The sequence below is a fragment of the Pogona vitticeps genome, chromosome 2 (assembly GCF_051106095.1).
Source record: "Pogona vitticeps strain Pit_001003342236 chromosome 2, PviZW2.1, whole genome shotgun sequence".
Taxonomy (NCBI): Eukaryota; Metazoa; Chordata; class Lepidosauria; order Squamata; family Agamidae; genus Pogona; species Pogona vitticeps.
In genome coordinates, this window is record NC_135784.1 from 8999742 (window position 1) to 9011873 (window position 12132).

Here is a 12132-nt window from a genome sequence, read left to right on the forward strand (position 1 = left end):
CTGGACCATAAAGAAAGCAGACCACAGAAGAATTGATGCCTTTGAATTGTGGTGCTGGAGGAGGCTCTTGAGAATCCCCTGGACTGCAAGGAGAACAAACCTATCAGTTCTAAAGGAAATCAACCCTGAGTGCTCACTGGAAGGACAGATCCTGAAGCTGAGGCTCCAGTACTTTGGCCATCTGATGAGAAGAAAAGAGTCCTTGGAAAAAACCTTGATGTTAGGAAGGTGTGATGGCAAGAGGAGAAGGGGACGACCGAGGATGAGATGGCTGGACAGTGTCTGCGAAGCAACCAACATGAACCTGACACAACTCCGGGAGGCAGTAGAAGACAGGAGGGCCTGGCGTGCTCTGGTCCATGGGGTCACGAAGAGTCGGACACGACTAAACGACTAAACACACATTTCAAATGGGAACCAAAAGTGGAAAAAGTGCACCCCCGCCTCTTCTTTCCACACCTCTAGGGTCCTGGGGGATCATCTTGCTAGGAGGGTCTCCTCATGAGTTTCTGGCAGAACTTTTGGTGCATCACGTCAATTGGGGGGGCAGATTTCAATGCATTTTTTGGGAGGGAGGCTTCTCTGCAAAATGTTATGCATCCTAAGAAGCACACAACTTGAAAGAATACAGCAAGCATTTATTTCATGTTTGCAAGCATGGAGAGAGCACGACCCTGCAGGGGTAACACATCTTATATAGCTGACACAATTGTCTCTCTCTGTCCTTCTGGCCAATGGGCCAAAGTCGGAAGGCTTACATTCTATCTATCACATCACAACTTCATACTGCACCCCACCCTCATCTATTGCTCAACTGTGCATATGCATCTTGAAAAACCAAGAACCTGTTACAATTAAAGGACTACATTGTATACAACAACACACAACTATGCCTATTAGTATAAGCAGAATACCAAAAGCAAATATTTGTTTCAGCCATGTAATATCTGGTAACCATGAAGTGAACCAACTCCATGGGTTGTCATTTTCTATCATATTTATTGTGCTACAATCCCCGGATAAGATTCCACGGTTAGTGTTCCTGTTACAGCGCCACCACCTTCTCTTTCCCCCCCCCCCCCCAGATCCTGATAATTGTTCATCAATTATCACTTCATCCCTACAGGTTGGTCCCAAAGGGACCATCCTTTGGTCCTTTCTCACATTTGTACTTTGTCTTGGTCTTTTTCGTCTTGATCTGTTCCCTTCTTGGGGCTTGATGACCTGTACTGGGAAAGTCATAAACCCTATACCTACACAAGCTCCCTTTTGAAACCCTGGGTGATAGTTGGTGGCCCATCCAGAAGAGAAATACATGTGTCCCCAAATGCTCCTTGTTCCTGAGTAATGTGCTTGTAAAGGGGGAAAAGGCAGGATACATATCAGCCAAAGTGCTATTACTTGCATCCAACCCCACTACCCCATGTGTGCTCAGTCCATTACCATTACAGTGGGGTCTTGACTTATGAACGGCCCAAGTTACGAACATTTTGACTTACGAACCACTCTCATAGGAAAATATTGACTTGACTCACGTACTTAGATTTGAGTTACGAACTGAAAAAAAAACACTTGGGAGGCAGGGAAAGTGCAAAATTTGAACTTTCAGTTAACTGTTGGCCAGTGAAAAGGGTGCCTGTCTGCTTCCTCACTCCTCCCAGTGTTTAGAGAGTGGATTAGGAGACAGTCTTCGGACTGCCTGGTACTGTACTGCCTGGACTGTATTTTCCCTGCCTTCCCTGAACCTTTCTTGACCTAAGAAAAAAAGAAACAAAATATCCCCCTCTAGTGGTCGAAGGCGGAATAGCAGCTTCCCATTAGTTTCTATGGACGGAAAAGAGCAGATACGGATCAAATGGTTTTCAATGCATTCCTATGGGAAATGCAGATTTGACCTGCGAACTTTTTGACTTGAGAACCGCCTTCCAATACGGATTAAGTTCTCAAGTCAAGACTCCACTGTACTAAACAAGATTGACCCCTTACTAGAAAGCCAAAACTGGTTCCTACAATATGTATAGTTTTTCAGTTGTTCAAATCTTTCCTTAGACTGGTTAAATCCTGGCACTCTTTTATTCCAATTACCTGGATGGGTACAGCAGAAACACAATACTTTCGTGCCTTTGGTATACCTCAGCCATTTCTTTTCTGTCCCCATCACTTATGCTCTGTAATGAACGTACTATTAAAGCACTTACTATCCTGGCACCAAACTCATAGTTCCTATAGAGAACTATGGAGACTCAGATATCAAAGTCACATCCTTCCCCATTGTTTCGAATATGTGGTGTGCATGTCTCATACACGAGTTACCATGTGTTCCTGGTCCAATAAGCGGTGAAAACAATATCACTCCTGACACAAATAAAAGTCAGCAACCCATTTTAGTCCACACTTCAACACCTCTTCAGCTTTATCTTGAGAAGATCAGTCGGGTCTTTGAAACACTTCCACTGACTAGAATTCTCCTCTGCACTAACTTTGTCCATGTGTGGTGGGTCCACCCTCCTTCAGCTGTTCATATGGAAGTTTCACCAAGTACAGTAGTGTCTTTCCCAGCTGGGCTGTAAGGGTTCCCTTTCCCACCTTTTTATCAACACCCAGTCGCCAGCTTTTACTCGATGCCCCGGAGTTTCTAGAGGACTTCTTTCCTGTTGGCAGTAAGAATAGAAAATATTGCCAGTATATTCTCTCAAACCCTGATCCTTTAGTTTGTGGATTGCCCCACTGGGCTTTTCTGAAGTTATATCGCAAATAGAACATCCATACATCATTTCAAAAGGGGACAATCCCAGCCCTGTCCTTGGTTTTGTTCGAATCTCAAATAAAGCTAATGGTAGTATAGTGATGCCTCGCTTAACAATTGCCTCGCTTAATGAGGAAATCGCTGTACGATTAGGTTTTTGCAATCACAAAAAGATGGTTTAAATGGGGGAATTTCACTTAACGTTCATCGGTTCCCTGCTTCAGGAACCGATTTTCGCTTTACAACAATCAGCTGATCATTGGGTTTCAAAATGGCCACCGGCTGAAGAAAATGGCCCCCACTGTGTTTCAGGATGGATTCCTCACTGTGCAGGCATGGAAAATGGCCGTCCTATGGAGGATCTTTGCTGGACGGTGAGTTTTCAGCCCATTGGAACGCATTGAAGGGTTTTCAATGCATTTCAGTGGGCTTTTTAATTTCGTTTGACGACGTTTTCGCTCTACAGCGATTTCGCTGGAATGAATTAACGTCGTCAAGCAAGGCACCAGTGTAGTTTAGTCCATGGTAACCAAATTTCCAACATCAGTCTTTTGAGTGTGGCATTTATTCTCTCCACCCTACCAGAAGAAGGCGGATATCAAGAGGTATGAAGTTCCCATTTTATCTCTAACTGCTTATCTGTTCCTTATCATTATCATTATTATTATTTTTAAGTGTGAAATTACTTCTGGCAAACTAAACCTCGGGATAACTTGTTCCAGAAGGCATTTTGTCCCATTCCTCACATTTGCTTTTGTCATTTGGAAATGCCTCCACCCAGCCTGTCAGGTGATCTAGTATTACCAAACAATATTTCAGCTTGCCCACCGGTGGCAGTTTTATAAAATCCACCTGTATCCTCTGAAAAGGTCGAGTAGCAAACGATCTCCCTGCTTTAGATGTCATCTATTTTCCTGATTTATTCACCTTCTGGCAGATGAGGCACCTTTGTGTAATGTCTTTAGCTAGCATCCATACCTCCATCCCAACATACTTCTTTAAAAACGCTCCTACCAGAGCTTCAGTTCCCCAGTGCCCTCCCTCATGTAAGGCTTTAAAAACTTCTCTTATTATTGCTATTGGAAGCCATACTTGGCCGTCCGACAACACTAACCTAACCTTTTCAGGTCTTGCTCCCTGCTCTTAAGCCACTTCATCTTTCTGCTGGTACACCAAAGGATACTGCGGATCCCTCCCTATTGGTATCAGTGTCATTTGAATATCTGATATTGATTTCCCTGAGACGGCAGCCTTTTTAGCAAGCGTGTCCGCGCTTCTATTGCCCTTGGCTTCCCTGGTGGAGTCTTTCACATGGCCAGGAACATGAACAACTGCCACCTGCAGTAACTTCACATGCATTACTGTTTTCCCCTTTGAATTTATTAACCCCTGCTCTTCCCACAATTTCCCAAACATGTGTACCACTCCAAAGGCATACTTAGAGTCTGTTAACCCTTTGCCCTTTAGCCAGTTCCAATGCTCTCTTCAGAGCATACAACTCACCGTTTGGGCGGACATTGAGGGTCGTAAGGCTCCGGACTCCACTTCTCCTCTCTGCTCCTCTACTATGGCGTACCCACTCTTCCTCTGGCCCTCCACCATCCTAGAAGAGCCATCTATGAACCACTTCACTCCCCCTGGAAGGGGTTCTTCGTCCAGATCTTCCCTGTACTTGGTTTGCAGGTTCACTATTTCTATACATATTTCTATACATATTCAGGGAGCAAGACCTGAAAAGGTTAGGTTAGTGTTGTCAGACGGCCAAGTATGGCTTCCAATAGCAATAATAAGAGAAGTTTTTAAAGCCTTACATGAGGGAGGGCACTGGGGAACTGAAGCTCTGGTAGGAGCGTTTTTAAAGAAGTATGTTGGGATGGAGGTATGGATGCTAGCTAAAGACATTACACAAAGGTGCCTCATCTGCCAGAAGGTGAATAAATCAGGAAAATAGATGACATCTAAAGCAGGGAGATCGTTTGCTACTCGACCTTTTCAGAGGATACAGGTGGATTTTATAAAACTGCCACTGGTGGGCAAGCTGAAATATTGTTTGGTAATACTAGATCACCTGACAGGCTGGGTGGAGGCATTTCCAAATGACAAAAGTAAATGTGAGGAATGGGACAAAATGCCTTCTGGAACAAGTTATCCAGAGGTTTAATTTGCCAGAAGTAATTTCACACTTTAAAATAATAATAATGATAATGATAAGGAACAGATAAGCAGTTAGAGATAAAATGGGAACTTCATACCTCTTGATATCCGCCTTCTTCTGGTAGGGTGGAGAGAATAAATGCCACACTCAAAAGACTGATGTTGGAAATTTGGTTACCATGGACTAAACTACACTGGTGCCTTGCTTGACGACGTTAATTCATTCCAGCGAAATCGCTGTAGAGCGAAAACATCGTCAAACGAAATTAAAAAGCCCACTGAAATGCATTGAAAACCCTTAAATGCGTTCCAATGGGCTGAAAACTCACCGTCCAGCAAAGATCCTCCATAGGGTGGCCATTTTCCATGCCTGCACAGTGAGGAATCCATCCTGAAGCACCGTGGGGGCCATTTTCTTCAGCCGGTGGCCATTTTGAAACCCGATGATCAGCTGATTGTTGTAAAGCGAAAATCGGTTCCTGAAGCAGGGAACCGATGAACGTTAAGTGAAATTCCCCCATTTAAACCATCGTTTTGCGATTGCAAAAACCTAATCGTACAGCGATTTCCTCATTAAGCGAGGCAATTGTTAAGCGAGGCATCACTATACTACCATTAGCTTTATTTGAGATTCAAACAAAACCAAGGACAGGGCTGGGATTGCCCCCTTTTGAAATGATGTATGGATGCTCTATTTGCGATATAACTTCAGAAAAGCCCAGTGGGGCAATCCACAAACTAAAGGATCAGGGTTTGAGAGAATATACTGGCAATATTTTCTATTCTTACTGCCAACAGGAAAGAAGTCCTCTAGAAACTCCGGGGCATCGAGTAAAAGCTGGCGACTGGGTGTTGATAAAAAGGTGGGAAAAGGAAACCTTACAGCCCAGCTGGGAAAGACACTACTTGGTGAAACTTCCATATGAACAGCTGAAGGAGGGTGGACCCACCACACATGGACAAAGTTAGTGCAGAGGAGAATTCTAGTCAGTGGAAGTGTTTCCAAGACCCGACTGATCTTCTCAAGATAAAGCTGAAGAGGTGTGGAAGTGTGGACTAAAATGGGTTGCTGACTTTTATTTGTGTCAGGAGTGATATTGTTTTCACCGCTTATTGGACCAGGAACACATGGTAACTCGTGTATGAGACATGCACACCACATGTTCAAAACAATGGGGAAGGATGTGACTTTGATATCTGAGTCTCCATAGTTCTCTATAGGAACTATGAGTTTGGTGCCAGGATTGATCATAGTAAGTGCTTTAATAGTACGTTCATTACAGAGCATAAGTGATGGGGACAGAAAAGAAATGGCTGAGGTATACCAAAGGCACGAAAGTATTGTGTTTCTGCTGTACCCATCCAGGTAATTGGAATAAAAGAGTGCCAGGATTTAACCAGTCTAAGGAAAGATTTGAACAACTGAAAAACTATACATATTGTAGGAACCAGTTTTGGCTTTCTAGTAAGGGGACAATCTTGTTTAGTACAGTGGAGTCTTGACTTGAGAACTTAATCCGTATTGGAAGGCGGTTCTCAAATCAAAAAGTTCGCAGGTCAAATCTGCATTTCCCATAGGAATGCATTGAAAACCATTTGATCCGTATCTGCTCTTTTCCGTCCATAGAAACTAATGGGAAGCTGCTATTCCGCCTTCGACCACTAGAGGGGGATATTTTGTTTCTTTTTTTCTTAGGTCAAGAAAGGTTCAGGGAAGGCAGGGAAAATACAGTCCAGGCAGTACAGTACCAGGCAGTCCGAAGACTGTCTCCCAATCCACTCTCTAAACGCTGGGAGGAGTGAGGAAGCAGACAGGCACCCTTTTCACTGGCCAACAGTTAACTGAAAGTTCACATTTTGCACTTTCCCTGCCTCCCAAGTGTTTGTTTTTCCAGTTCGTAACTCAAATCTAAGTACGTGAGTCAAGTCAATATTTTCCTGTGAGAGCGGTTCGTAAGTCAAAATGTTCGTAACTTGGGCCGTTCATAAGTCAAGACCCCACTGTAATGGTAATAAATCGAGCACACATGGGGTGGTGGGGTTGGATGCAAGTAATAGCACTTTGGCTGACATATATCCTGCCTTTTCCCCCTTTACAAGCACATTACTCAGGAACAAGGAGCATTTGGGGACACATGTACTTCTCTTCTGGATGGGCCACCAACTATCACCCAGGGTTTCAAAAGGGAGCTTGTGTAGGTATAGGGTTTATGACTTTCCCAGTACAGGTCATCAAGCCCCAAGAAGGGAACAGATCAAGACGAAAAAGACCAAGTACAAATGTGAGAAAGGACCAAAGGATGGTCCCTTTGGGACCAACCTGTAGGGATGAAGTGATAATTGATGAACAATTATCAGGATCTGGGGGGGGGGGAAGAGAAGGTGGTGGCGCTGTAACAGGAACACTAACCGTGGGATCTTATCCGGGGATTGTAGCACAATAAATATGATAGAAAATGACAACCCATGGAGTTGGTTCACTTCATGGTTACCAGATATTACATGGCTGAAACAAATATTTGCTTTTGGTATTCTGCTTATACTAATAGGCATAGTTGTGTGTTGTTGTATACAATGTAGTCCTTTAATTGTAACAGGTTCTTGGTTTTTCAAGATGCGTATGCACAGTTGAGCAATAGATGAGGGTGGGGTGCAGTATGAAGTTGTGATGTGATAGATAGAATGTAAGCCTTCCGACTTTGGCCCATTGGCCAGAGGGACAGAGAGGGACAATTGTGTCAGCTATATAAGATGTGTTACCCCTGCAGGGTCGTGCTCTCTCCATGCTTGCAAACATGAAATAAATGCTTGCTGTATTCTTTCAAGTTGTGTGCTTCTTAGGATGCATAACATTTTGCAGAGAAGCCTCCCTCCCAAAAAATGCATTGAAATCTGCCCCCCCAATTGACGTGATGCACCAAAAGTTCTGCCAGAAACTCATGAGGAGACCCTCCTAGCAAGATGATCCCCCAGGACCCTAGAGGTGTGGAAAGAAGAGGCAGGGGGTGCACTTTTTCCACTTTTGGTTCCCATTTGAAATGCACCAAGGGAAGAGCCCCCTCTGCTTCCCTCGTAGCTCTATGTCCTCTATGAATGAAGAGTGGGGGGGGGGAGGGGCTGAGAGCAGGCGACAGAAGAAGATTATGATGATGGGGAGAAATTACTGTCCTTTGGCCCCAAGCTTTCCCATTTTTGGCAAGGAGAGAAGAGCTCATGGTTTCTGCTACTGTTATCCGGAAAGCACTCCATGATCTTTGACGAACTTGCTGAGTTACTCAGCTGCTGAGCTGAACTGACGAGACTCTTACTGGTGTGACCATTAGGGTATATAGCTTATAGTTAATAGTTTATGGTTTTAATTACAGCTTCAAACTGACATTACATAGAGCCAGGCCTATGTTTTTCCAGTGATAAGTCCTGCTTTTCTCGTCGTGTTTTAAGCTTGCAGACCCTGTGTTTGCGACTCAGAAGTACTGCTGTTTATTATCATACAGAGCTCATTATTATATGAGAAACCCACTGATTAAAAAAGGGATTTACCACATAGTCAGTGATATGCTACATAATCAGCAAGGAATTGCTGCTTATCCAAGTTGTGAGAACAAGTACAGTAAAAAAAAAAAAAGGAAGGATGTTTTCATGCTGAATTAGGGTGTTTACCAGGACAACATACAGAGACCTAAGGATTGTGTCAAGCCTACAGTTTAGTGGTAAAAACTGGCAGCATGACAGCACAACATTCGTTAGAAGAGATCTTACATCTTCTCCACATGTCCACACACTTATACACATGCACATTTACATATCAGAAAGATTTGGATATCCCGGACAAACGAGACAATGTAGTTGCTGACCTAGAGCTCCCTGACCTAGAGCCAGACATCGTGGAGAGCGAAGTCAAGTGGGCCTTAGAAAGCCTGGCTAACAACAAGGCCAGTGGAGGTGATGGCATTCCAGTTGAACTATTTAAAATCTTGAAAGATGATGCTGTTAAGGTGCTACATTCAATATGCCAGCAAGTTTGGAAAACTCAACAGTGGCCAGAGGACTGGAAAAGATCAGTCTACATCCCAATACCAAAGAAGGGCAGTGCCAAAGAATGCTCCAACTACCGTAAATTGCACTCATTTCACACATTAGCAAGGTTATGCTCAAAATCCTACAAGGTAGGCTTCAGCAGTATGTGAACTGAGAACTCCCAGAAGTACAAGCTGGATTCCGAAGGGGCAGAGGAACTCAAGACCAAATAGCTAACATGCGCTGGATTATAGAGAAAGCCAGAGAGTTCCAGAAAAATATCTACTTCTGCTTCATTGACTATGCAAAAGAGAACTGCACTTATTTGTCTGTATTGATTTTTTAAAAGCATATACAGTGGTGCCTCGCTTAACAAGCACTCCGTTTGACGACGAAATCGCTTGACGTTGAAGATTTTGCGATTGCAAAACTGATCTCAAAATGATGTTCCCTATGGGGGAATTTCGCTTTGCCATGATCGGTTCCCTGCTTCAGTAACCGATCATCGCAAAGCGATGATTTTCGGCCAGCTGATCGGCGGTTTCAAAATGTCCACCGGGTAAAAAACATGGCCACCTGCTGCTTTCTGGGATGGATTCCTCGCTGCATAGGCAGCGAAAATGGCTGCGCTATGGAGGATCTTCACTGGACGGTGAGTTTCAAGCCCATAGGAACACATTAATCGGGTTTTAATGCATTTCTATGGGTTTTTGAATATCGCATTACGATGTTTTCCTTCAACAGCGATTTCGCTGGAATGAATTAACGTTGTCATGCGAGACACCACTGTACTACAAGTAGGGAGAAAAATGGGAAGCAGCAGGGAAAAAGATCCTGACAATCAAACCAATTATAAATATTTTATAATGATATGGTTTCGGTCTCCAGCTGTGGAGCCAGTGGTTGTGAGTTCAGATAATTCCCCAGAAGTGCCTCCTTGACAGGGCTGGATGCATGAATCCGGAGGGCCACATCCAACTTTCCAGCTCTAAGATGATTATTGTATTATTGCAATACAACACTGTGTGGATGGCTATAGGTGTGGGTGGCTTTCACTGGGCCTTTAACAACTGTGGTCAGGACGGGAGACCCTGTGGAAAAAGCAGATCTACCGTATTTTTCTGTGTATAAGATATTTTTATTTAAAATCTTTAGACTAAAGATTGCAGCCCTTTGATCCTGCAGCCCTTTGATCACTACTTTCCATGGGGTTTAGGAAGTGGCGGGGTAAAGCAGCGATGAAAGAGCTGCAGGAGCCCTTTACCTCTTCCCTTCATAAAGCATAGCTGCTTTCCCCCTCCAGTTCCGCAGCCCTTTGATCCTGTTTTCACACGGCTTAGGAAAATCAAATTTTCTTATTTGGGGTTGGAAAAGTGGGGATCGTCTTATACATCAGGTTGTCTTATACATGGAAAAATACGGTCTTTCCCTCCCGTCCTCCATGGCATTAAGTCTGCTTTCCATCATTGACATGATTTGCTTGTAGAAGTCCTTGCTCTGTGATTGGTCGTTGGGAGGTTAACATAGACTTAATTTGCAACTTTGGCAGTTGAGACATGCATCTTTGAGGAAATGTCTCGGTGCCCAGGAAGGTGGACAGGGTGGTCCTAGAGAAGGTGCCTTCTCCTTAAGGTTCAGTCTGACCCCACTTGTTGCAGGGGGGGCTGTTGCGGGGGCTGCCCTGGACTTTGGAGCCCCATTGCCTGCACCTTGTTGGTGCTTTTCTCCATTGGGGTTTGACATTTTGCAGTGCATTGATGGCTGTGAACTCAGGGATGATGGGCAGGAGAATTCCTTCCACAAAGAGGCTTACGACGGGCAAGAGATCTGCAAGGGGGGGCATGCGGGACCTGTACAGGCACCAGAAAAGCTTCTGGGGCAGGAACTGCACCGGATGGCTGAAGAGGCACCTGCCGTACCTGGAGGAGGAGCTGCGGAGGTGAGAGAGGGGCAGGTAGGGGTTCCTGGACTACAAAGCCCAGCCTTCCCCAGCTACACGAATTGTAGTCCCTGAACACAAACCTACACAGGATGGGGAGGGAAACACACTCATCTTTTCTCCAGCTTAATGGCTGTGTGTAAGCACCCCTCAAAAAGAAAGAAAGAAAGAAAGATCCATTACAGTGAGGATCCCGATGGTCAGAAAAGGACACGTGCTCATTGAATTGCACAGGGACACAAGGAGAAATCGAGTTTGTGACCCTAAAATTGGACGTAGGCTGGATAGCCTTCCAAACCGAGGAAGCCTTGAAATAGAGGGAAGGGTCTCCCTAAGAGAAACGGCACATTCAAACATTATTGAAATGATACCCGTTGAATTTTAAGGTTATTTAAAAGTTACAAATCAGGTTTACATAGCGTGGAAGTCTCTGAGTGACCCATGCCTGTTTCTGACAATCACGAACCCGATTTCGAACTCAAAGACCTGAGCTCTCTTGCTGGATAATGCCCAGAAGCAGATCCAAACTGAGCCGCATCATATGGTCAACTGGTCTTCCTTTGATCCTTTCTTCTGCTGTTGTGACGGACAGCCCAGAAACCACACTTGTCCATCACAATGGAACACTGATTCAGTAGCCAATGACGTTGCAACCAGCTGGAGCCTGGAAACGCTCGTGTGCCATGCGGACGGCTTCTACCTCAAAGAGATCAACATCTCCTGGGTGAAGGACAGTGAAGTCTTCCTGCAGGAGATGCACCGTAAGGGTGCCCTCTCCAACGCGAACGGGACTTTCCAGGCACAGCTGAGCCTCCAGATTGACCCCAAGGAGAGGGGCCACTACAGGTGCCACGTGGAACATGCCGTCCTCCAGGAACCCCTCGACGTGGCCTGGAGGGGCCAGGTGAGAGGCAGCCTGTTGGGTGGGTTTGGGGGCCTGGGATAATCCAGTGGGAGGAGATGAGTTTCTTGGGGGGGAGACTGCCTCCCTACCCTTTCCCAAATTTTTCTCCCCTTTCAGGCTCAGCATGGCCCCTTGTGGGGGGCATCTTGGGAGCTGAGGCTGCCCTCCTGCTGCTGGCTGGGATGGTCTCCTACTCCCTCCGTAAGTGGAACCCTGAATGACCTTGCTAGGGGTTTGAAAATAAAGCACAGGAAGGGACTGAACCTAGGAGTGGGTGGGGGAGAAATTCTTGAGAGGCGCAGGAAATGGGGAAATGTGTTTTTTAGTGGGGTTGAAAAAATGAGAAGAGAGCCAGATGGAGGTGGATGAAGG

At 45.1% G+C, this 12132-nt stretch overlaps 2 long non-coding RNA genes across 2 annotated transcripts in view; both read right to left on the reverse strand.

Annotated features, from left to right (window-relative positions):
- The window catches only part of LOC144587444 (uncharacterized), a 75484-nt gene that overhangs the window by 11548 nt on the left and 51804 nt on the right, over positions 1-12132 (reverse strand). The gene's annotated exons all lie outside the window — the stretch shown is intronic.
- On the reverse strand, positions 576-4480 carry LOC144587433 (uncharacterized). Its single transcript, XR_013542590.1, has 2 exons — positions 4250-4480; positions 576-2651 (listed from the first exon to the last, which is right to left on the reverse strand). It is a non-coding gene; the product is annotated as an uncharacterized LOC144587433 (long non-coding RNA).